The 23,654-nt window shown below is 37.0% G+C and overlaps 1 pseudogene across 1 annotated transcript in view; it reads right to left on the bottom strand.

Moving 5' to 3' along the window:
* Nucleotides 1-3,136: 3,136 nt before the first annotated feature.
* The window catches only part of LOC145493029 (uncharacterized), a 20,530-nt pseudogene continuing 12 nt past the window's right edge, over nt 3,137-23,654 (bottom strand). Inside the window, exons 1-7 of the transcript XR_014050082.1 lie at nt 23,103-23,654; nt 20,956-21,038; nt 18,773-19,596; nt 16,796-17,002; nt 16,440-16,589; nt 12,748-12,888; nt 3,137-6,323 (exon numbers count right to left, since the gene is read on the bottom strand). The exon at nt 23,103-23,654 is cut by the window's right edge and continues 12 nt beyond it. The product of XR_014050082.1 is annotated as an uncharacterized LOC145493029 (transcript). The remainder of the gene's footprint in view (nt 6,324-12,747; nt 12,889-16,439; nt 16,590-16,795; nt 17,003-18,772; nt 19,597-20,955; nt 21,039-23,102) is intronic.

Genomic DNA, 23,654 nt, shown 5'->3' with positions numbered 1-23,654 from the left:
AAAAATTATGATTGTCTATTTTTTGACATGTGGCATTTAATCCACAAACAAATCATAAGAAATCACATCGGAAATATTTTGTTTAATTCGTGTTATCATAACATGTCCACTTGGCGTGAATAAAGTAATCAACTTGAGTGATAAAATTAATTTGTCAAAAAAGGCAAAACTGAGAATCTAAAATATTACTTAATTCAAGGACAAGACAAGGAAAAACAGGAAAAATTATGGACAAAGATCCGTCACAAAGCTATCACGTATGTTCCCTTGAGTAGCAATCAATTATTAATCCACATGGATTGGTGGTTAGGACAAAACGCGACATGCAAAACTGATCACAAAAATCAAATTAAAGGACCAGCTGAAACGAACAGAAAACGAACTTTGATTTCTGTGATATTCAGTTGACTTTTGGGAAACTTAAGTCCATGAAGTTTCTAGGATAGATTTTGTTGCTCTGGACAGGATTCGGGGTCGGTTTTAAGCCTCTTTTTCACTGTTCCGATGTAGAAAGTAAATTCAATATCCCTCGCTTGAAGCGGGGCGAGCTACGCTGTGAGATTTCTATTTGCTGAATTTCTTGTTTGAAACAAAATGACATAAAACCAGTGGGGAGAAAACTATTTAAACGTCATATATAGATTTAAATTTTCAATTTTTTTTAATACTCGCACACCAACAGATTTGCACCTGCCCAAACCCAAACTTAGCCTTGCAAAACGAACCTTTAGATATTCGGGCTCAGCGTTTTTTAACCTCTTTCCCCGTAGCATTTAAAACGCCGAGTCACTTTCTTCTTTCAAAGTTTCAATTGACGCCTACAATCTTTAAATTATATAGGAACTAGATTTTTCTAAATTATTACATGCTTGTTTATACTCTATACTTTTAATTATTACTTGTATTTTTAAATTTTATCTTGTATTTTTAAATTATCACTATGTCTTGTATTTTTAATTATTATATTTTTAGTCCAAGATCCCTTTGGATATCAGCCTCGTCGCTGAATGGGCGACCCTGGCTAGATAAAGTTTACCTTTACCTTTAACTTTTGACTTGAATGATGTAGTTTTTCTCACTTGTAGATCATTTATTTGCGCTTGGTCATTCACGAATAAAAGCAGAAATATCTTTCTTTTAGCGGGTGGGAAATTGAAAAACATGGTTCCGCACATTTAAACGCAATCATATAAGGTGGGACCATCTTACATCACCGTGTAACAGGCCGAGGAAGTTATTATCCATAAAAATAGGCCGCTTACCTGAGCAATTGTGTTCTTATGGATTCCTCAAATCCATAAACTATCACAAGGATCATTGAATTTTTAATAGATCCTTTTGAGTGTTTGAAACGCCTTCCAAGAACTTTCAGCAAGTTTTCCATTATGGCTTTCACCTTGAACAAAGCCTGAGACGTCGATGCTTTCGTTGGGATATCAACTGGCGAGGCTGACCTGTAACTTGGACTGTTTTCATCCGCCCAAGTCGTTAGCCTATGAAAGGTGTGTGAATAATTATCTTGTTAGGCGAATTATCTGGGGATGTTATCAATATCTTCAGGTAAATGGTTTGTATCGTTTTGAGGTATGCAACTGGGTTTTTGGAGGCAGCGTGGCCGAGTGGTTTAGGGCGTTGGATTTGAAATCTGGAGGTCCCTGGTTCAAATCTTCCACCCTACTGCTATCTGGATTTGTTCTCGGTACCCCCCGAGTTCAACTCCTCGATTGCGTTGTGTAAATAGCCAACTGGTCAGCCTCTGATCAGTTGGAATTCTTAATAGTTTATTTTCTATTTGCAATATTTGGTTACTTATTTACAGTGTCCCCAGTTAGCACAATAGTGCTAAATACATTCGACACTTAAATAAAGTTGTTGTTGTCATCATCATCATCATCATCATCATCATCATCATCATCATTCCCATTATTATTACTATCATTATTGTTTTTACTATCATCATCATCATCATCATCATCATCATTATTATTATTATTATTATTATTATTATTCCGCTTCTTCCCAACTGGCTGAAAAGTTGACCGCAGGATTACATCTCCGTGAAAAGATGACTGGGTTTTGTAGAAAAACAATTTATGACTCTTCATGAATCTTTTATGTCTGTGTTTTTCTATTTGTACGAACGGAGAACAAGCAATTGCCTCGGTATCTACTTCTTAAAGACGAGAAAAGGTTCCAGAAGTATTAGAAGATGGTCCGTCCATTTTTTCAGCAGTTCTTGGGGCGCTAAAACAGGAGGACATGTGCATCGTCTATAAAGAAGTGTTGAGTTTCCGGAGCGCAAAGTCAGTACGGACAGACAAACTGTGTCTCTTCCCTTGAGCAAATGAAAACAGTGAAATATTTCATTGTGGCTCACAACGGTTGCGAACATTTTATCTGCACTTCTTTTTCAATGAATCAAAACTACCACTAGCAAAAAAATTTTTGACAAAAAGAATGTCGGAAAATAAAACCGTCCGAAATTTTCAAGCGTCCGAAATATTTACAGTACAGTATAAAACTTTGAAGGTTTAGTTTTATGCCAGACTTTATCGAGCGAACTCTATCTGAGACTGCTTAAGATACGTAACGGCTTGATAGAATTTGTGTCAATTTCTCGTCGGTGAGTTTGTAAAACCTTGAGATTGCAGTAAAACTAACATCTTCTGATGTTGTTTCAGTCTAATTCATGTTTTTTGGGCGTAACTTTACTGCAGCTAAGTCTAATAAAATTTGTGCGAAATTGTTGTTCGAAATTCGTCCGAAATGAGATAAAAAGTGTCCAGAAATTAAACGTTTAAAATTTTAATGTCCGAAATTTTTTGCCAGCTATGTATCATGGATGCCTACCTAACAGCTTGAAGTGCTCACTACTCAAAACCGACTCTACGGACTCTCAAGATGATTTTTTTTAAACTATTAAATTGTAACTATTGTAACTTTTTGCAAAGTTGGCTCTGTATCCACCCTTACAATTTTCTTTAAGCTTCGCCAAAAGCTGCATCATAGCTTACTGATTGCAATTTGATGATAATAAATGGACGTCACCGAATTTATTTTTGAGTTATTAGTAGTTAAAGCTAAAATCAAGGGCGTTTTTAGAAAGTTATATGGTTGCCATGCTAACTCGTTATGTCAAGAAAATAACCATAACCCTGTTAATCAATGTTAAAGTACGGTGTGATGTCATTATTTGAGTACCATCTAGAAGAGAATGGTAGCATTGATCCATCAAAGTAGAAGTGCTGAAAAAATGCTGAACACTGTTGCCAGCTACAATAAGGATCTTTGACCCTCAAGAGTTGGGTCTGAAATAGGAAAGGGAAAGTCGCAAATTGTGATCTGAAATAGAGTAAGTTTCTAGAGTTTAAGCTCGCCGCGTGCACCCCCCTAGAGCCTCGGTGTTTTTACAGGCTAGAATAAGGCTTAGAATAAGGCATCGCTGATTGAAGAAAAACAGGGGAATAAAGCAGATTAAGGTAAGGACTTATAAGTTGTGTAAGAGACTACCTCAATGACATTAAAGCCACAGTGTAGTTATACTGTCTGTAAATACATTGGAGCTTGCAGCTTTTCAGTTGATGCAGATTGCGGAGGAGACCTTGACAGTTTTTTTTTTTTTTGTGAGAGATTTGCAATCAAACCGTAGCTCAAATCATCACAGATTATTTCTTGGAAACGTTTTCCACGTGTAGCTGCTTCCAAATCAAACCTACATCCAAAGAGACTCCCTGTCGTGCTGAATACTGATGAGGGGTATATAAATATTGCCATTTGGGAGCGAGCCGACCCTGGTGAATGTTGATGATTTACAGTTTGCCATACAAAGTTCTGTGAGGCCAGGTTGGGGGATGGGCGAGGCTTATAAGTGAAACATACATAGCCTTTTTTTTAGCCTAAAGATTGTCCACTGCCTGCCAGGTTATGGGGAGATGGTGTATAGGTGATATAGGAGATGGTTCTAATATGGCTCGCTTTTTACAGCATTGCAAGAGAAAATAAACAATGAGGAATCAAACCTTTATTGTTTCTTTTTTTGTATTACTATGATTATGAAAATATGTAGAAAAGACGGGAAGCTAAGCATAATTTTACAGCCCCTCCTTGCCTAATCATTACTCATATACTGAAATGACTTCATATTGTAACAAACTTGTCACACCTTTTCATTTGCTCCGTACACCTGTTTATTAATTAAGTAGTAAGCATTTTTGACAAAAATAGTCAACAACTCTATTTTAAAATACATATTTTCAAATCTACTTTAAAATACATAGAAAGTTAAATATCTCATGACTAAGCAAAGTTTTCATGAACCTGTATAATTTACATGAGAGAAACTGCGTCTACACAAAATATAGCCAGACCTTTTTGTCAAAAGGACTGATCTTATTCCATACCATGCAGAAATGTATCTTACCTATTTACTGAAAACAAGGCAATAAAACCCATTGACAACAGCTCTAATGGCCCAGATATAGTACAAACTTCAATACGTGTTCACTTATTACTCATACGTTGATCACTGATTATATTACTGATCAGCAGAATAATTTATTGATTAATCTGCTGGGAGAATTTGCGAGACCATGACTGCACCAGTTATGTCACAGTAAATTGCAGTGTGATGTTTCATACAGAATTAAATTATATTTCCTATAACATATATGTTTGCAATATTCAAATGCAAAATTTTCAGAGGTGGCACTTCTTGCAAATGGCTACTCATTGCCACATTGCACACTGGAAGATACATGTGGCCCGTTAAATCAGTAAAACAGAAAGAAAATGTAACCCATAGTTGTCAGTGTAAGTTCTTTGCTTTGCACTTATAAAAACCTGCAACAAACTAGTTTTGATTCAAAATCCTAAACTTTAAGCAATAACAATAATCATCATCATCAAAATTTACATTGTGTAAAAACACATGAATATTTACTCAAATTATAAAAATAGAAGTGAAATTACTTCAGCTGAATATTTCATAACTTGACAGGGGTTTTGTAAATTTGTATCAAGACTTTATACTATTTAAAAGGCAAAAAATGTAAAGAGAGTAAGTGAATATATAAAAAAATACATTCAACTTTTTTGTCCTGTTTTGTTGTTGTTGTTGTTGTTTTTTCAAAAATTAAGCTAAATTACACACACTTTTTGTACTTTGACATGCAGTTACCTGGAAAATAATATCCTGCACATGTATATTACATAAATCTACAATAAGTTACAGTGTAATACTTTTACACTAGTTAACTGTTTTGCTGCTTAACTGGAATTGACATTTTTGTCAGAAGACCAAACTTATTCATAGAACAATGAAACCAAACAAAAAATAGTTTAGTAGTAATCAAACCTTGCAAACAAGGTAATTTACTTATAACTTTAAACCAAAAGAAACCTGACATCACAATTGTTCAAATATATTTCAAATAAAATTAATCAAAATGACACAATACCATCTGGCAGCTTTGTTGTAAGATATATTCAAATAGTATATTCAAATAGTAAGTTAATTCACATAGTAGGCATTCAGTAAGAGTACAATGTATGGCAGCACTGTACTGTGTTGTAGTAATTAGTAATTATAATCTGAGGCTTTGTTCAGTTTTGCACCAGTTGCAAACTTTTTAAGAGAGTGAAAGGTTAAACTAATGACTGTAACTTATTATATTTAGGCCCAGCCTTCCACAATTACCGGTAGCTGACAATTAATTGTTTTTTCGTTGCTTTTTTTTTTTCGCAAAGGAAGTTTTTTTGTCGAAACAAACATGTATTTACAACACTACCTAACATCACTTACGATAATAACATCATTTACAAAACTAATATCACCTACAATATTGCTAGTAACATAACTTGCAATAGCACCATTGCTTACAAAATTGATGGTGAATTGTCATTTTGTTTGCTCCATTCATACAGAACCCAGTCATCAATTACTGTTACCACATCATTCCTTCCCATTTCTTCAAGGATTTCTTTAAAATGTCTAATAGATGGATCCTCTTGAGCATCAAATTTCTGTAGAATGAACTCAGTCTTGTTATCTTGCTGTCCAAGCCATGATACATCATCTTTGTCCAGGCCAATCTTCTCAGCAAGTAAGCGGTAATCATCCCAAAGCAATTCACGTGGTGTGTCAAGCTTCATACAAATCTTACGACTAAATTTGATCGGGATAGCAGACATTCTTTTGCTCAGGCGCCAGTTCAAGAAATCTTGTGGAATTCCAGAAACGTTGGTTGTACTGGATAGGTGGAGCTCTGTTGTCGAAGTACACTGGTCTGTGACAGTGACCTCTGTGTCAGATTGCTGTTCCAATCCTGTCACAAAGAAAACAGCTGTGTTAAAAAACTCTCCACTATAAAAGATAACCAGCAATGACCAAACAGCTGCTGATGCTTTCTAAAAACATATTTTGTATTGCAAACCATAGACCATAATTGCATGAGGTTGAGCAAATATTGTGACTCGTCAGTGGCAAGCAGATCACTCAATAATACGGCTTCAGCAAATAATTGATCCATTCTGCGAGACACTGCCAAACATGATATTTTGTGACAACTGAGTTCAATAATTGTTTTATTATTCAATCACCAAGTTTGTCTTTGTATTTAAATCACTCTGTGACAGCTCAGGGAAACGATCTGCCATATTTCACCTGAGAGCGTGGTTTACATCATGCATGAACAGAATATTATTTGCAGCAAAACAAATTTAGACAGTACACTACACATGAGCAGACAATTATTTGTAGGTAGTTATTTGCAGGTCGATCACATGATGGGTTCTCAGCAAGTGGAAAGGAAGAAAAATGCATTGAATGATATTATTATTTATTTTGATTGATGTTTAGAGTTAATGACTGCACAATAATTTTTTGCCCAAAGGATCAATTTCAATTGTCATTGTGAATCTGTTTTTGTTCAAACATGGGCTCAATTCTCCTCCTCCTAGACCTAAACAGCTATCATGTCCAAAGCCAAACTAAATTCCTACTGAGGATGCTACCGTCAATGAAATGTTGCGACTACTGTTCCCCTTCCGACTACTGCCGAGCACACCGTAATCAAATTGCTGAGCACAGTTCAGATAAGGAAACAGTGCTCGGCGGTAGTTGGAAGGTGGAAGGAGCTGCCGGACATTTGATTGACGGTAGCGAAAAACGCATTTGTCGGTTGAGCTTTGAATTTTAAAGTCTGCATGCTATTGAAAGGCACAATAATGCATAGCCTCTAATGTGTCTAATGGAAACTTGAAATAAATTAATTCAGAACATGTGTACTAAAGAAACCAGCAATCGAGTATCAACTGATACTCTTGATTTATACCCTTGATCGACATCTCTATTGAAAATAATAAATTTATTTATTTATTTTGGCCGAGTATCAACCCATTCATATCCATTGATCGAAAATTAGTTGACTCCTGACCGACTGTCGACAGAGATGTCAAGTGTCAACTGAGGTGTCGATTGAGAGTGTCGATCGAGGATATCGATCGACACTCGACCGTGGATGCCTTTAGTATGCATTATCCATAAATTCAAGTGCCTCAGTTCCCCTGTTATTAGTTGTGGCCCTGAGCAATGTAGTTGCTGGGACTCAGATAATAATTTGAAAGTCAGGATAATCAAGACCATGAATACCGTAAGTGTATAGGCAGATTGAAACAGAAACTGAATACATGGGCAAATTTACCAAGATCCTGTTTTGTGGGCGTGGCTTGAAATGGTTTTCACCCCTAGGAGGTTCCAATTCTAAAACAACAAATTATCTCTTGACATATTTTTAATTTTTGGCTCAATACCCTAAAAGGTACAGTAAAGGCTACCGGTGTGGACCTTTTGAGGCTAAACACCATAAGAGGTACCAAAACCATGTTTCTAACCCCTGAAAGGTACAATGAGCACCCCCATCCATTTTATATGGGAGTCTTCCTCCCCCCCCCCCCCCCCCCCCACCCCCAGGGTTTAATTAAGTAGTCTAGAAGATTATAAGAGATACCAAATGGTATCAAATTCTGGCCAAAACTGCCACTCACAGATGCCACCCAATTTGCCAATAAAACACTATTCTGTTGACAACAGTTCTGAAAACACAAAATTATCAACAAAAGCATGATAAAATTCCCCACACCAGGAGAATTGGCATGAATGGAGTTAAGAAACATATACAAGACATGTAAAACAGTATTGCCACTGCCTCAACAACTCTTGAACTTCTACTCTGATAAATAATAATAATTATTGTTTATGGCACTATCTTAGTTACAACTACAGGAATATAGTTTTAGCCTTTTGTCTATCATTTTCAGAGCTAATGAGGTGTCTAAATGTTGAAGGAGGGTAGCAGGTGATCCCATATACACTGAAGTTTAAGTTACTGGCTTCACTCAGGGGTTGGTCTTCTGTCAACTCATAATTTTACCAGAGCTAACACTTGATATAAAGACAAAGCTAAGTAAGGTTATATTATAATAAGCAAAACTCAAAGCCTGATACAATTAAATTATTATCCTTTAACATGAGAGGCCTAAGTAATTTTAAAAAAAGAAGAGCAATATTTTCCTGGTGCTGAAAGCAAAAAGCCGATTTGATATTTTTACAAGAAACACATTCAAGCAAGGAGCGTGAGGCTCAGTGGAAAAAAGAATGGGTGCAAAGATATTATTTTCTCATGGGAGTACAAACACCAGAGGTGTCGCGGTGCTTATAAAGAACAGCTTTGACATTGATATAATGTTGTCTCAGACAGATTCGAGTGGAAGACTTTTGTTGTTTAAAGCCTTGATCAAAGAGGAAAATTATACAATTGCAAATATCTACGGGCCCAACAAAGATGCAGAAGCTGTTCAGTTTTATCATAAACTATCAAAACTATTAAGAACCAATGATTTCGGAAATGAAGAAAACATAATAATTATGGGAGGTGATTTTAATTGTCCCTTGAATATTAATCTGGATAAAAAAGGTGGAATTCAAATTCCCCGGAGGAACGTCGTAAAATCTATTGAAGAAATTCAAGATGAGTTCAGTCTCCATGACATTTGGCGTATAAAAAAATCCAAATCAACAAAGTTTCACTTGGGGTTGCTGTTCTCCTTTTGTATTTTGTAGATTAGATTACTGGTTGATCTCGGATAAACTGCATGATTTAGTTACAAATGTGGATATTTTGCCCCCAATCAAATCAGACCATTCTGCAATTTTCCTAGAACTCGAAGAAATTAAGGAAAATAACAGAGGTCCTGGCTATTGGAAATTGAATACGACGCTATTGGCGAATGAAGAATATAAAAAGATGATCACTGATAAATTGCCTATTTGGCTTGAGGAAGCAAAGGATCTCAGAGACCAAAGATCAATTTGGGATTGGACAAAATTTAATATTAGAACCGATTCTGTTATTTTCTCAAAGCGTTTATCACAAATTCGACAAAAACATGACAGAGAATTAACTAACAAATATCAAGAATCATTAGCTGCCTTTCAAGATAATCCCTGTGACAATACGCAAATAACAATGGAAAGATATAAAAGCGAACTTGAATCAATGTATGACAAAAAAGTTGAAGGTTTAATTATACGGGCAAGGGCACAATGGCACGAACACAGAGAAAAGAATAGTAAATATTTTTTAAATTTGGAGAAACATAACCATATTAAGAAAAATATTAGAAAATTATACATTAGTGGAGTTATCTCTACCGATCCACTCTCGATAATGAACGCACAAAAGCAATTTTACACTAAGCTGTGCAGCACTTCCAAAACAAAGTTAGACACTCCAGATGCAGCACTCTTCTTTGAAAATCCAAATCTATCAAAGCTATCAAGTGAAGCAAGTGAGAAATTTGAAGGAAAAATAACAAAACATTCCAACTAGCTAGGTAAGACTCCTGGAAATGATGGTCTGCCAATTGAATTTTATAATGTCTTTTGGTCATCAATCAGTGAAATGGTGGTCGAAAGCTTTAACGAGGCTTATGAAGAGGGAGAAATGTCTAACTCACAAAGGCAAGGGGTCATTACACTTATCGAAAAAACAGGTAAAGACAGAACCCGTCTTGAAAATTGGAGACTGATTTCTCTCACCAATGTTGACACTAAAATAGCATCCAAAGTAATAGCAACACAAATTACTAAAATTTTACCAGAGATAATCCACAGCAATCAGACTGGATATGTTTCAGGTTGATACATAGAGGAAGCAGCTAGATCAATTCTAGATGTCATGGAATACACTAAAACATTCGATATTCTGGGTATATTATTATTCATAGATTTGAAAAGGCATTCGACAGCCTTGAATGGAATTTTATGTTTAAATGCTTAGAAATTTTCGGCTTTGGTCACAGTCTTGTAAGATGGGTGAAAACATTTTATAGTAATGTATCCAGTTGCATTATAAACAATGGATCTTTTTCTGCTAATTTTGAGTTAAGCAGAGGTGTTAGGCAAGGGGATCCTCTGTTGCCATATCTATTTGTGATCGCAATTGAGACTTTAGCTGCTGCAATCCGAACTAGTATCGATATTAAAGGAATTAAATTAGACTTAGAGGAATGGAAACTTGTCCAATATGCAGATGACCTCACTGCCTTTTTATCTGATTTAACATCCGCACAGAATCTCTTTAAATTACTTGATCGTTTTGGAAAACTATCAGGTTTAAAGGTTAACTATACTAAAACAGAGGCAATGTGGATTGGTTCGTGTCATGACAGCCCCGAGAGACCCTTATCTTTAAAATGGTGCAAAAGCGTAAAAGCTCTTGGGGTACACTACAATTATAACAAAGAAGTGTCTTTTCAGAAAAATTTTTACGACAAGATTACCAAAATTCAAAAATAAATACATCAGTGGAGCTGGAGAGGTCTCTCTTTATTTGGTAAAGTATCAATCATTAAAAGTCTTCTTCTCCCTAAATTGGTATATATATTTTCTATCCTCTCACCTCCCTCGGAATTTATATCACTGATTCAAACGATAATATATAAATTCTTGTGGAAAGAGCCTGATAAAATAACCAGAAGAGCTACAATTAATTGTTCTGACTATGGTGGGTTAAATCTCACTGATCTGGAGACTTCAATTAAGTCTCTTAGATTAGCATGGATTTCGAAAATTTTTAATCCTGAACTGTCTCCATGGAAAAGCTATCTTAGACATTTGCTCAAACCTTATGGAGGTTTTTTCTTTTTTCACTGCAACTATAATATTAATGACTATCATATTAATTTGATTTTTTATTTAGAAATGCTGCAGTGGTGGTCTGAATTTCGATCAAATTTTTCAACAGATTCTAAAGCTTTTGACTCTATAATTTAGAATAATTGTAATATAAAGACAGACAGCAAAATGATCTGTTATCATAACTATATGAATGCTGGGGTAATTTTTATCAGCGACTTAATGTATTCTCGGAACAATGTTGAATCCTTTAACATAGCAAAGGACAAGGGACTAATAGGCTCAAATTACTTGACGTGGTCTGCTGTTCGTTGCTCTGTGCCAAAGCATTTAAGGAATCTCATCATCGATAGAAATGTTTTAAATACACTTGAGTTAAAATGTGGTAACAAAGATTTTGATCCCCTCTCGACCAAGAGTAGAAACTTTTATGCTTTTCTCATCCAAGAAAAAGCCAAACATTCAAGAGGGTTCTCTAAACTAATGTCAGATTTTAACCTAAGTGAAGAAGAGACTCAAAAAGCGTTTGTACTGGCAAAATCAGTTGCTCTTGAAACATTTGTACAATGTTTTCAGTTCAAAATTTTAAACGACATTTTGTTTTTGAATACCGATTAGCAAAAATCGGAAGGATTCGAAGTGATCTTTGTACGTTTTGTCAAACCTCCGAGAAACATTAGAACATTTCTTTTATCAATGCTCCTTCTCAACAGAATTTTGGACTAAATTTGAAAACTTTTGGTTGACAGTAACCAGAGAGCAAATAAAACTGGAATATATTAACATTATATTAGGAATTTTAGATCAGAGATCTAACCTGCTCAACTACTTTATCATTTTAGGTAAAATTTATTTATGGAATTGTCGCAAAAATAAACAAATCCCTCTCTTTTTGCCTTTCGAAGATGTGGTCAAGAGAAAATATGAAATTGAAAAGCTTATAGCCTCTCAAAGCATCTTAAGCTTAACACATTTTCAGGCAAAATGGAACCTAGTTTTGAATAACAATCCAATTTTTTTTGTAAAGGAGTAAGTGCTGCTTGTAAATTATGTAAATTTATATGTACATTCATGATAATTCAAATACCTGTATTGTAATTTTATATAAAGTTCTTGTTAACACAAAAAGTAATTGTGTAATTAGAGTACAATGTAGAGCAAGATTTGTATTATCAGTTGTGTCAAGGCAGAGCAACTGTAGTAGTTGTTGTGTGTAGTTGTAGTGTTAGTAGTAATCGTAGTGTAAGTAACGGTCGTATTGTAAGTAATGTCAGTAGTGGCTTAAGTGATATTAGTATCGTAAGTAATGTAAGTATTGTAGGTAATGTTAGTATTGTAAGAAGTCTTAGTAGTGTAAGTAATGTTAGTATTGTATGCAATATAAAAAAAAAGGTTATATTATAATATGCAAAATGCATGAGTCAATTTTAGCTGAGCCATCCTTGCAATTTTTCCCTTGTCTGAAACTCGGGGTATGAATTGAAGTAACTTTTGAGAAATATTCTTAGAATTACCTTAGACACAAATTCACAACAAAATTAGGATTCACATACTTTCTTTGCCTGGATCTGTGACCACAGAACCAGCTGCAGACTGTAGACCATTTCCTGGGATAGCTCCACTGCAGTTCTTGTCATGGTTGTCTAGATCTGCAGGCACATCATCAATCTCAAGCAGTTTGGTTGGTGCAGGAGCTTCAAGAAAGTGATTAATATGTCAATTTTACACTCACCTGTTATTTTCAAAACAAAAAATTAATACTTGTTGCTTACAATAAGTAAGTTAAGTTAGCTTCTTTGTGCCTCGTGGCACATAAGGCCTCCACAGAATGCCTCCAATTTTCTCTGTTGGCTGCAGCAGCTCTTGCCTCATCCCATGTACGCCATCCTGCGCTGTTCCTCTCTCTCTCAACTGTTCTTCGCCAGGTGGTCTTAGGCCTTCCTCTCTTCCTTTTTCCTTCAGGTGTCCATGATAGGGCTATGTTGGTATGGCTGTTTCTGTTTTGTCGTAAGACATGCCCTATCATCTTCCATCTTCTCCTCTTAACCTCTTCACTAAGGAACTTCGTCTCTGCCTTCTCAAGGAGCTCTCTAGTGGTAACGTGATCTTGCCATTTTATTTTGAGAATCCTCCTGAGGCATTTGTTGTGAAACACATCTATTCGTTGGTCATCTCCCATGTTCATCTTCCATGTCTCACATCCATACAGTAGCACCGGTACAACTAAGGTTTTAAACAGTCTAAGCTTGGTCCTCTTCATGATGTTCCTTGAGTTCCATATTCTTTTGAGTCTGGCAAATGTCCCTCTCGCCTTGGACAGCCTGTTTTTCAGATCTTTCATTCCTCCTCCCTCCTTACAAATGATAGCCCCCAGATAATTAAACTCCTCAATTTCGCCGATATCTTGCCCATCTACTGCAACCTTCTCCTGACTCTTCCCGTTGATCCTCATCACCTTTGTCTTTCCTTTGTTGATTTTCAGCCCGACCCGTCTTGCTTCCTCATTCATTTTAGTAGTCTTGTTCTGTATATGCTGTTTAGTAGAAGACAAAAGCGCCACATCATCTGCAAAATCTAAATCATCGAGTTTAGATGTAAAGTTCCACCTGATTCCGTTTTCTCCTTTTCCTACAGTCCTTCTCATAATCCAATCCATAGCTATCAAGAATAGAAATCCAGACATATTGCATCCTTGCTTGACGCCTGTTTTGATGCTGAACCACTCACATGCTTCTGCCTGATCTTCTACAGCACAATTGAAGTCTTCATAGAACACTTTTACCATCCTTACTATCTTGTTCGGGATTCCATATTTCCGCATAATTAACCATAGACTTTCACGGTGGATGGAATCAAATGCTTTTTCAAAGTCTATGAAGTTAATATATAAGCTTGCCTGCCACTCGTTTGCTTGTTCAATGATGTTCCTTAATATGAAAATCTGTTCTGTTGTTCCCCTGCCTTTTCTATACCCTGCTTGCTCGTTCCTCAGTCTGATATCAACTCCATTCTGTATTCGATCAATCACAATCCGTCCAAGTATTTTGCCGACTACTGAAAGTAGAGTAATTCCCCTCCAGTTCTTACATTCTTTGAGGTTTCCCTTCTTTGGCAATTTGATGATCAACCCTCTTTTCCATTTGTCCGGGATCTTTTCATGTTTCCATACTTTCTTCAGTAGCTGATGCACTTTCGTTGCCGAGAATTCCTTGTGCGCCTTTAACAATTCAGCCGTGATGGAGTCGACGCCTGGAGATTTCCCATTCTTTAAACGCTCAATTGCTACTTTTATCTCGCCAATTGTTGGTTCAGTGATCGCGATTTCTTCAATCAATTCGCTTAGCTCGAACTCACATTCATCTTCCATTGTTATAGGATCTGTTGGTTCTTCTCTGTTCAGTACTTCTCTAAAATGCTCTGTCCATCTTGCCTGCATTTCTTTCTTTCCACTCACGAGATTACCGCTCTTATCAAGGATGGCTGTGCTGCTCTTAGGTCTTTCATTGCATAGCACTTTCGTCAATCCGTATAATTTTCTCATTTTTTGTTTTCTTGCAGCATCCTCTGCCTCACTTGCGATGCCATCCATCCACTTCCTTTTATCACTCCTTATGCTCTTCATAACTTCTTTACTCTTTTCCTTGTATTCTGTTCTTAGTCGTTTTTTGATCCTCTCTGAACGAGTACTTAGAATCTTCTTGTTTATCTCTTTTCTTTGGTCAATAAGCGCCCATGATTCTTCTGTTATCCATGGCTTTCTTTTCTTCCTAGGACGGCCTAATACTTCATCTGCTGTTTTCGTGTATGCTTCTTCCATTATATGAAACTCCTTTTCTATCTCGTCGTCCTCCTCTCCATCCGGTGACTCCTCTTCCAATGCCTGATATCTATTCTGCAAAGTGATCATAAAGGTTTCCAAAACATTCTTTTCTTTCAACTTGTTGGTGTCATACCTTGCCCTTATACTTCCCTGTTCTTTGGGTTGTTGTTTTCTTAGTCTTAGCTTCACTTTCATGCATACAAGATAGTGATCGCTTCCAATGTCTGCTGATCTATAGACTCTGGTGTCAATTACTGAGTTACGAAACTTCTTGTTTATCAGCACATGGTCTATTTGATTTCTCGTTTTTCCATCCGGCGATACCCAGGTGGCTTTGTGAATATCTCTATGTGGAAACCACGTTCCTGTTATTATCAGTTCATTCATATCACAAAATTCGCAAAGTCTTTCTCCATTGTCGTTCATTCTCCCAATGCCTTGTCTACCCATGATTCTCTCATAACCTCAGTTGTCTTCACTGACCTTTGCATTCATATCACCTGTGATTACCAGCATATCATGTTCTTTTTTGTTATTCAACACATCCTGTAGTCTCTCGTAGAATTCGTCCTTTACAGACTCTTCTGCATCCTCTATTGGTGCATATACATGTACAATCGTCATCTTAACATGCTTGGAATAGAACCTGGCTGTAATTATCCTTTCGCTTATTGGTGTCCAATCTATGAGTGATCTTGCTGCGAATCTGGTCATCAGTATTCCTACTCCGCCTCTGTGGTTGTCATCTTCTCTGCCAGAGTATATGATAGTGTCTCCCCCCTCCAGTACTGCTTTTCCTTGTCCTGTCCAATGTGTCTCACTAATTCCCATGATTTCAATACCTCTCTTCTTCATCTCTCTTGATGCCTGTGCTATGTTTCCACTCTGGTATAGCGTTCTCACATTCCAGTTTCCTATCTTCATGACGTTCTTTGGGTGGACTGGTGATCTCATCTGCCCAAGGGCCTCCGTTTGGCTTTCACCCCCATGCGTCATCGATCCTCTCATGGTGTGAGGAGTGACCACGACGTCCCCCAGATCATTTGAAATTATTCTGCTTCTGGTTTCGGTAATAATATGTTTTTTACAGGAGCGGGTTATCAGCCCGCAGCCCAACCCCCAACCTGGAGGACCAAAATAATGTAATATTTAAAGGTATAAACACAAATCTTATTATTTGTAATGTTTAGTATACTTATGTCAGTTAAAAACAGGGCAAGAGACCTCGATTAACAACAATCATATCTACATTCCCAGGTACAATACATTATATTTGCATTGGCTCAAGATGTTTTGCCATTATCCATCCAAATCACAATATTCTACATGCAACAAAACATGGCTGTATTATTCAAAACCCTTTGCAAACACTGTTCTTACTTGAAACTAATTAAAATGTCATAACAAAAAGAGGAAACCACATACTTTCATTGTCAGGTTCTTGAGCCATGAAATCATCAGCACCCGTTGAAAATCTTATGAATCCACCACTAGTGGTTGGTGTAGGAAAGCTTTCCCTGTCAGCCCTCTCAGCAAGCAAATTGTCAACCATAGGCGGCTCAGTTTCCACAAGAGCTACAAAAAAGTAATATAAGAACTGATTTTACATTTCATTTGTCTGCAGTTTATAACAGGATTAAACATCATTAATGCAACATTCAGAAATTGTCTGCAGATTTCACTACCCACAAGTTTAATATTATCAGGCCTTTTATCAATTTAAGCAGAATTGTGCATACTTTAGAAAATATATTACATTAAAACTTGAAACAAAAACTTACTGTATATTCCTTTCTTTGTGTACTTCTGGGCTCTTGGTCTTTTTAAGCCAGACTTGAAATTTAATGTTTCTTTTGGCTTGCCCAATTTTGCAAGATCTTTAAGAGCTCCTGGATGGGAGAATGACCTAGGGATTTCTGACTTTGACTGAGTTTCAACTGGAACAGAATGCAGCCTTTGAAACATTGGCGTTTTCACTATTTTTACACCTGAAACAAGTCCACCATAAAGAAATATGCATTAGAAAAAATTACAATGAAAACATATTGTGCAACTGCATGTGTAATTGTATTGCTTAACCCCCTAAATTTGACAAGTAAAAACATTCCAATTTCTAAATTCTTCAAAGACCTACAATATAACTGTCGACCAACATTTGAACCATGGTTACCAGCTTTCTTGATGAAAAGGACACGCCTCACTGACTATTAGTTTATTGTTAAATTATTTTTCTATTCGTCACCAACAGTGTTCTAGACATGAGAGAGGTTGTAGCTTGGCTAAAACCTTACAACGCAACTACCTAACCTGACAACTTGATAGAAAACTTCTGTTGAAATTCCCTACTAACACCCTGCCTTTAAACTCAACTTAGCTTGCCTGGAGCCTATACACATATCCACAATATTTCATCTAAGAAAAAACTTAACAAAATCAAAGACAACTAATACAGCATGAGAGTATTAATACATTAATTGAAACGAACAATTAAGTGGTAATAAATTATCAACAATAGGATTATGAGCTCAGCATTTCAATTGCATGATAGCTGATGAGTGTGCAGCTCATTAGTCACCTATCATGCATAGAAATTGAGAGCAAACAATCTTGACTAGTTGTTTCAGTATGAATCTACACAAACACTTTGAAAAACAAAGAAGTGGTTACCATATCATAATTCATCTCACAATGCAGTCACTTGAAATATACATAGCAATGTTTCAATTGCTAACTGCTAGTCTTCATTGGTGAAGACATTGACTGATTACTTGTTCCCATTCATCCTGGGGTTTGGGGTACTACCTTATATGGGCTATATAGGTATGGTTTTTCAGCTGTTTTGGTCATAAATAGGGTATCAATTTTGGCCATTTTGGTCATAAATAGGATATGGTTTAATGCACTCTTGTCTTGAATTGGGCATATTTTTTTAGAAGAAGCTACTTTTTCATCATTATCCATAAGACCATCAACAAAAGCCCTTTGTAAATTATGTTTAGGGCAACTGTGCCAGCTGCAACGGTCATAAATAAGTTGTCAAATTTTTGGTCAGGTCATAAATAGGGTAGGGAAAAATCACAGATTTTGGTCATAAATAGGGTAAGGGTTTTGGGAAGCGGGCCACACACCCCCACCCAATTTTTCCGGGAGTAAACTTCTGGACCATTTATATCATGAAGGTGGGTGGTGATAGGTGCATTTAAATCTTCCATTGTTCCATATTCAACATTCAGCAGTAAAATAAGCGGTTGCCATCTACATCTCAAGTGACTACATCATGAGACATTAACATATTATAGGTTGTTACTGTTGTTTTTAATTAACACTCAATAAGTAAAGTTGATCATTATTATTGTTATAACAATAATATTATTATTATATAGGCCACATGGCCTGATAGACCAAGTGGCCTATCAGGCCAGTGCTTATCCCAGTTTCTGTAGCATGAAGCGACTAAGAGTATTTCTACTCCTTCCTGGATGGGATGCTAGCCCATCGCAGGGTTACCCCCAGCATTAAGTTTGCCGGTACTCATTTATACACCTGGGGGGAGAGAGGCACTGTGAAAGTAAAGTGTCTTGCCCAAGAACACAACACAATGTCCCTGGCCAGGGCTTGAACCTGGACAGTTCGATTTGCAGAAGTGTGCACTAACCATGAGGCCACCATGCCTCCCCCACATATTATGCTACTTAATTATTACTGCATCGTACCAAGATGAACAGCAACCTTTTTTTCAAAAAAATTACAGTAATCACCTGGCAGTGATGATACGTTTGTCAGCACATTACCATCTTCTGTCAAATGACTTCCACTAACACTGCAGAGAGTTGCTTCCAAGTCATGGAAATTAACAGTGTTCCCTTCAGTTGGGAGAACAAGTTGACAGCGACAACAACACCACTTTGTAAGGAAACTTTTGACTTGTTCACAACCATAACGCCTCAAAAGGTCAAGGAAAACAATCAACAAAATGACAAACAATATTGCAATAATAATCAGGGCAATTGTTAAGGCCTCTTGACTTCCTTGTTCATCATCTGGATTATTAGGAAGTGGTGAGATCATTGCTTTTGTTGGATGGGGACACTTGATATTGGATTGTCTGCACTGTTGGTTAGGTGGAAGCCCTGAGTCCTCACACTGTTCTTCATGGTATTTCTTGGCTTTTACAATATTGCAACAGTCACTACATGGATGACAATCTTCAGTGATCTTGTCCATGTAGAAACCCTTGTGGCATGTCCCTAAACATTCTGTAGTGTCTTCCTCAAGAGTACATTCTCCTTTTTTATTTTCGTGCTTGGCACAATTCCTGCAGCTTTTGCAGGTAGAATAATCCTGGGTACTAGAATAGCTCACCCCTTTAACACTGACAGGGGACACACTTTATCGGTATGTCTATTGAAATGCTGGTCCCGCATTGCACATTTAATCCAGATCCAGGATGGCATTCTATATTCGAACATTTCCAAATAACAGAATGGGTAGCATTGAATACTCTTTCAATTTCATCATGACTGGGTTGGTGACGTTTTCCATGGACATACACAAGACTAGAGCCTGTGATTAAAGCAAGCCCCTGCAGTAAACAAAATAGTAGGCAGTTGTTAAAAAAAGAATGATGGTGACATGCTATCCAATTTATTATCAGAGACGGCATGAGAGTAGTTTAGGATGTTCATTCTTGTAATCCAGAAGTGTTGGGATCAAGTCCTCCAACCTATAATAGACTGGATTTGTTAGATCTCAGCGGTGCCAAATTCACCTCATCTATGCCCAGTCCTTATTGGTTCATGCTGGAAAATAATTATACTGAAAATCAATTTATTTGTACAAATTGTTTCCTTGTTTTAGCAGGAGTTCACTGTAGAAATTCAGTTAACATTTCAACCAAACAATAGAACTCCAAGAAATCAAATGAACCAAAATGGTGGTGGTTTCCACACGGGATTCCACCCTAATCCCTGCTTGAAACACCTCAATGTTCCAAATGAGGCTAGTTCACCAGGTACTGAGCCATGATTATGTGGCGAATGCTCCTCTAATCCCCACATATTAATAGGGTTGGGGAGGGCAGGTGTTCATATTGACTGGTACATAAAGAAATGAGGTTGTCATTATAAAATTAGGGATTTAAAATTAAACCCCTCCTTAAAGGTTCAGGCAACAGAAGCCGCATATTTGTCATTGCAGCTGGCTGTAACATCATGTACATGGCATACAGAACAGGGTAAAATATTCACTCAATGATTTGCTTGCCTTTTAACTGTTGTATGCAACATTTCTTCCCTATTATTTAGACTGCACGTTTCTTTTTGCCCCAAGGAAAACTTTATATTGTTCCCTTTGAATAGTCAGGCAGTATTGGTCCTTTGCATGAAATTTACTGCAATTCAGCAACTGCAATAATTTATTCATATCAGAATAAATAATACCCCATTATATCATTTTTATTCAGATTTTTACAGTTGGTGTGATATCTCACGATTTTTGCCGACTTAACTAAGTGTAGATGTAGATATAGATGTAGATGTAGCGGCAACTGCTCTTTTAATATAGAGGATCTTAGCTGTGATTGCCAGTTCAACTAATCGCGGAGAAACTTAAAAATTTCACACCCTACAGTGAGTCCAAATGTAAGTTAGGTAGATGAGTTTCAATTATCTCTGACAAGATATCAAAATGCAAGAGTAACTAACGTGACAAACACATTGGATGCGACTTTTCTTGCTTCATAATTGTCTTTAACACAAAGAAAACTTTTCGTGATGTCGATCGGAGGGAAAATTAAAAGATGCGACGAAATTTTGCGAATTTATAACTAAATTAAGGCAATTCGCTGTTGCAGTTTATATTTAGTTCCACCTTTTCACATAGTGCAAACTTTAAGGCATTGTAACTAAGTTTTCGTAACTAAGTTAAGATTGCGTGTACATACCAAAATACAAACGAACTTTGATGTTGTCATGGATGGACGTGACTGTGGTGGAGTAGCGGCATCGTAGAGGCTTGTCAAATATTCTAGAATCACATCCATACAAACAATTTGAAGAGTAATTAGGATCAGTCAGAGGTGTCTCTTACATCACAGCGTATATAAACAATGTGCATCAAAATGGTATGAAATGAAGGGTACATGAAAGGTACATGAAATTAAGCCTAAATAAGCAAAACAAAATTCTCGGACTTCTAGGAACAGCGAGTTCACTGTCAAATGTAAAATTAAAACTTCGTGAAATTTGCAAAGGATTTCCACGCTGAAACACAGCAAACACAGAAAGTTAACAAAAAAAGCTTGCCACTTTGCATTTGAAAGCCATCAACTCGCTTGCGTAGCAAGTGTTCCCATACGATCGAGGAGCTTTTAATTTTCCGCAATTTTGCACCCAATTTTGCCGCAAAAAAGTCGACGAAGCAGCATTTTTTGTGCACGGAAAAAGCTCTGCTTGCCATGCAGGCTAGCTATCAACTAGAGTCAAAACACGACTTATACAAACCCTCAAGGATCACTGCATCGAATATCGGAAAATGAACGCGACTGTAGCGCCCCTGGTGATGGTGGGTCGTTCAAAACAAAATGGCGGATGAAGCATATATACCCAGATCCCCACCCAGATCACGATAACGTGGGGATTCCCCGTATTTTAAAGTGCCTATGAAGTAAAAAATAATTGCTGCTGATTTGAAAGGCTTTTCAAAGCAAAGAAGAATGGCGTTTTCTTTTTTGGAATATCTTTTTTCGTTTTAGAGATATCCATGTTTTTGTATTATAAGTGATGACGTCATAGGTGGTTCCACTAAAACATTTCAAGACTCAATCAAGAATATCTCTAGAAATATTAAAGCCGTGTTCTTTAAACTTGGCACCAGAAATGTACATCACAAAAGAAACAAAATGACACCCATTGTGCCGTCGCCATGACAACAGCTATGCCGCTGGTCCTGTTTTAATTAAAACTAACATTACCAGATTTTATCTTAAACAAGGATCATCCAGTCCCAACAATCTGATGGGGAGAGTTAGGTCAATATGGGAATCATGTGTGTTCCGAGCAAGACCCTCTGTCCCTTTTCAAAGGGTTGCAAATTGGCATACTTGGTGTTTCACAGAAAGAGACTGGAACCAAAATTGTTGCCATGACAACAACACAGAAGATGTCTTTCTGTTTCTTTTGTGATGCACATTTTTGGTGCCAAGTTTGAAGAACACTGCTCCAATATTTCTAGAGATATTCTTGATTTGGTGTTTTACTGTTCAAATGGAACCACCTATGACGTCATCACTTTCCTCATTTGCATAATACAAAAACGTAAATTTCTCAAGAACGAAAAAAGATATTCCAAAAAGGGAAACACCATTCTTCTTTACTTTGAAAAGCCTTTCAAATAAACAGCAATTATTTTTTACTTCATAGGCACTTTAATGTGCACACGTTATTGGTTGAAATTGTCACATGTTCATAAATCGGAGAACCTAGGCTGAGTTGTTACGTAAAGGTGTAGTAAAATTTTCTTTCAATACTGGTATGTTTTGTTTAGATTGACTGAGATTATTCAAACTCAAAACTGAAGGACAAAAGGTTACAAAAGGTTACAAAAGTGAAATCAAAATTCAAAATATCAGCAGAATGGACCCCTTTCGTGGGCTTCTCTAAATTGTCTGGTTTTACGGAGAAGGTCTCGGTAAAACCTCAGATTCGATCACAAAAGGTTTCGATAAAATCTCAGATCCAGAGTCAATAATATAACCGGAATACCGGAATACATAATCGGAATACCGGCACGATCTTATCGAATCAAGAACATGCTGATTGGCATGACTAAGCGTTTCGTCGAACACGCTATTGAAACCGGGGCCAGTATTGATCGACAGAATGATATCGGTTTCGCCCCATGGCGAGTTCGTCCCCACTTTAAAATTTCTATTTTGAGTTCGCCCCCAACTTTTAGTGTTCGTGTTAACGTAGTTGTTATCAAGTTATTAAACGTTTTCGAAGAACCTTTTCAGTCTATGTATGTTTGATTAGCTTAGATAATGATTGTTCGCTTGTTCGCTCGCGCATAGCAACAAAGTCAAACGGTTACCGGTCATCTCGCCACCAGGAAGTCTCGCCACCGAGCGATGTCACCTCGCCACCAAGCGAAGTTTCCTCGCCACCAGTAATCTAATAAGGCAGTGGATAAAAGAACGAGGAATAATCTCTATATGCGACTCGATCTGGTTGGGGGCGAACTCGATCAAGTTGAGTCGATATGGGGGCGAACTCGGTGGGGGCGAACTCGCCATGGGGCGAAACCGGCAGCTACCTATTTAAATTGCGTGTCTCTCAGGTGCCCGCCGGGGATTCCCCTGCTTCATTTCATCTTCACAGTCGTGAGAGAACTCACGTATTTCCAAATTTGAGCCTAATAGCTGCTTATGTAGAAAGAAAATCTATTGGAACTGTAGCATCTTCCAGAATGCTATGCACTTTTTGAGATGGAAGTGACCAAATCCCTTTTCTTCGTACTTCATTACGAATTTTGCTCACATGACAGTATTAATTAAAGTTAAGGACAAATCAGTTTCTGCTGACTTAGCGCTTTTCGTGCCGGTCCAAAGGTTAAGTTAAATAATTTTCTCCTTTGTCAAAAAAT

Source organism: Orbicella franksi, chromosome 1, assembly GCF_964199315.1.
Source record: "Orbicella franksi chromosome 1, jaOrbFran1.1, whole genome shotgun sequence".
Lineage (NCBI taxonomy): Eukaryota > Metazoa > Cnidaria > Anthozoa > Scleractinia > Merulinidae > Orbicella > Orbicella franksi.
Note: the sequence above shows the minus strand (reverse complement) of the source record. Positions and strands in the feature narration are given on the sequence as shown.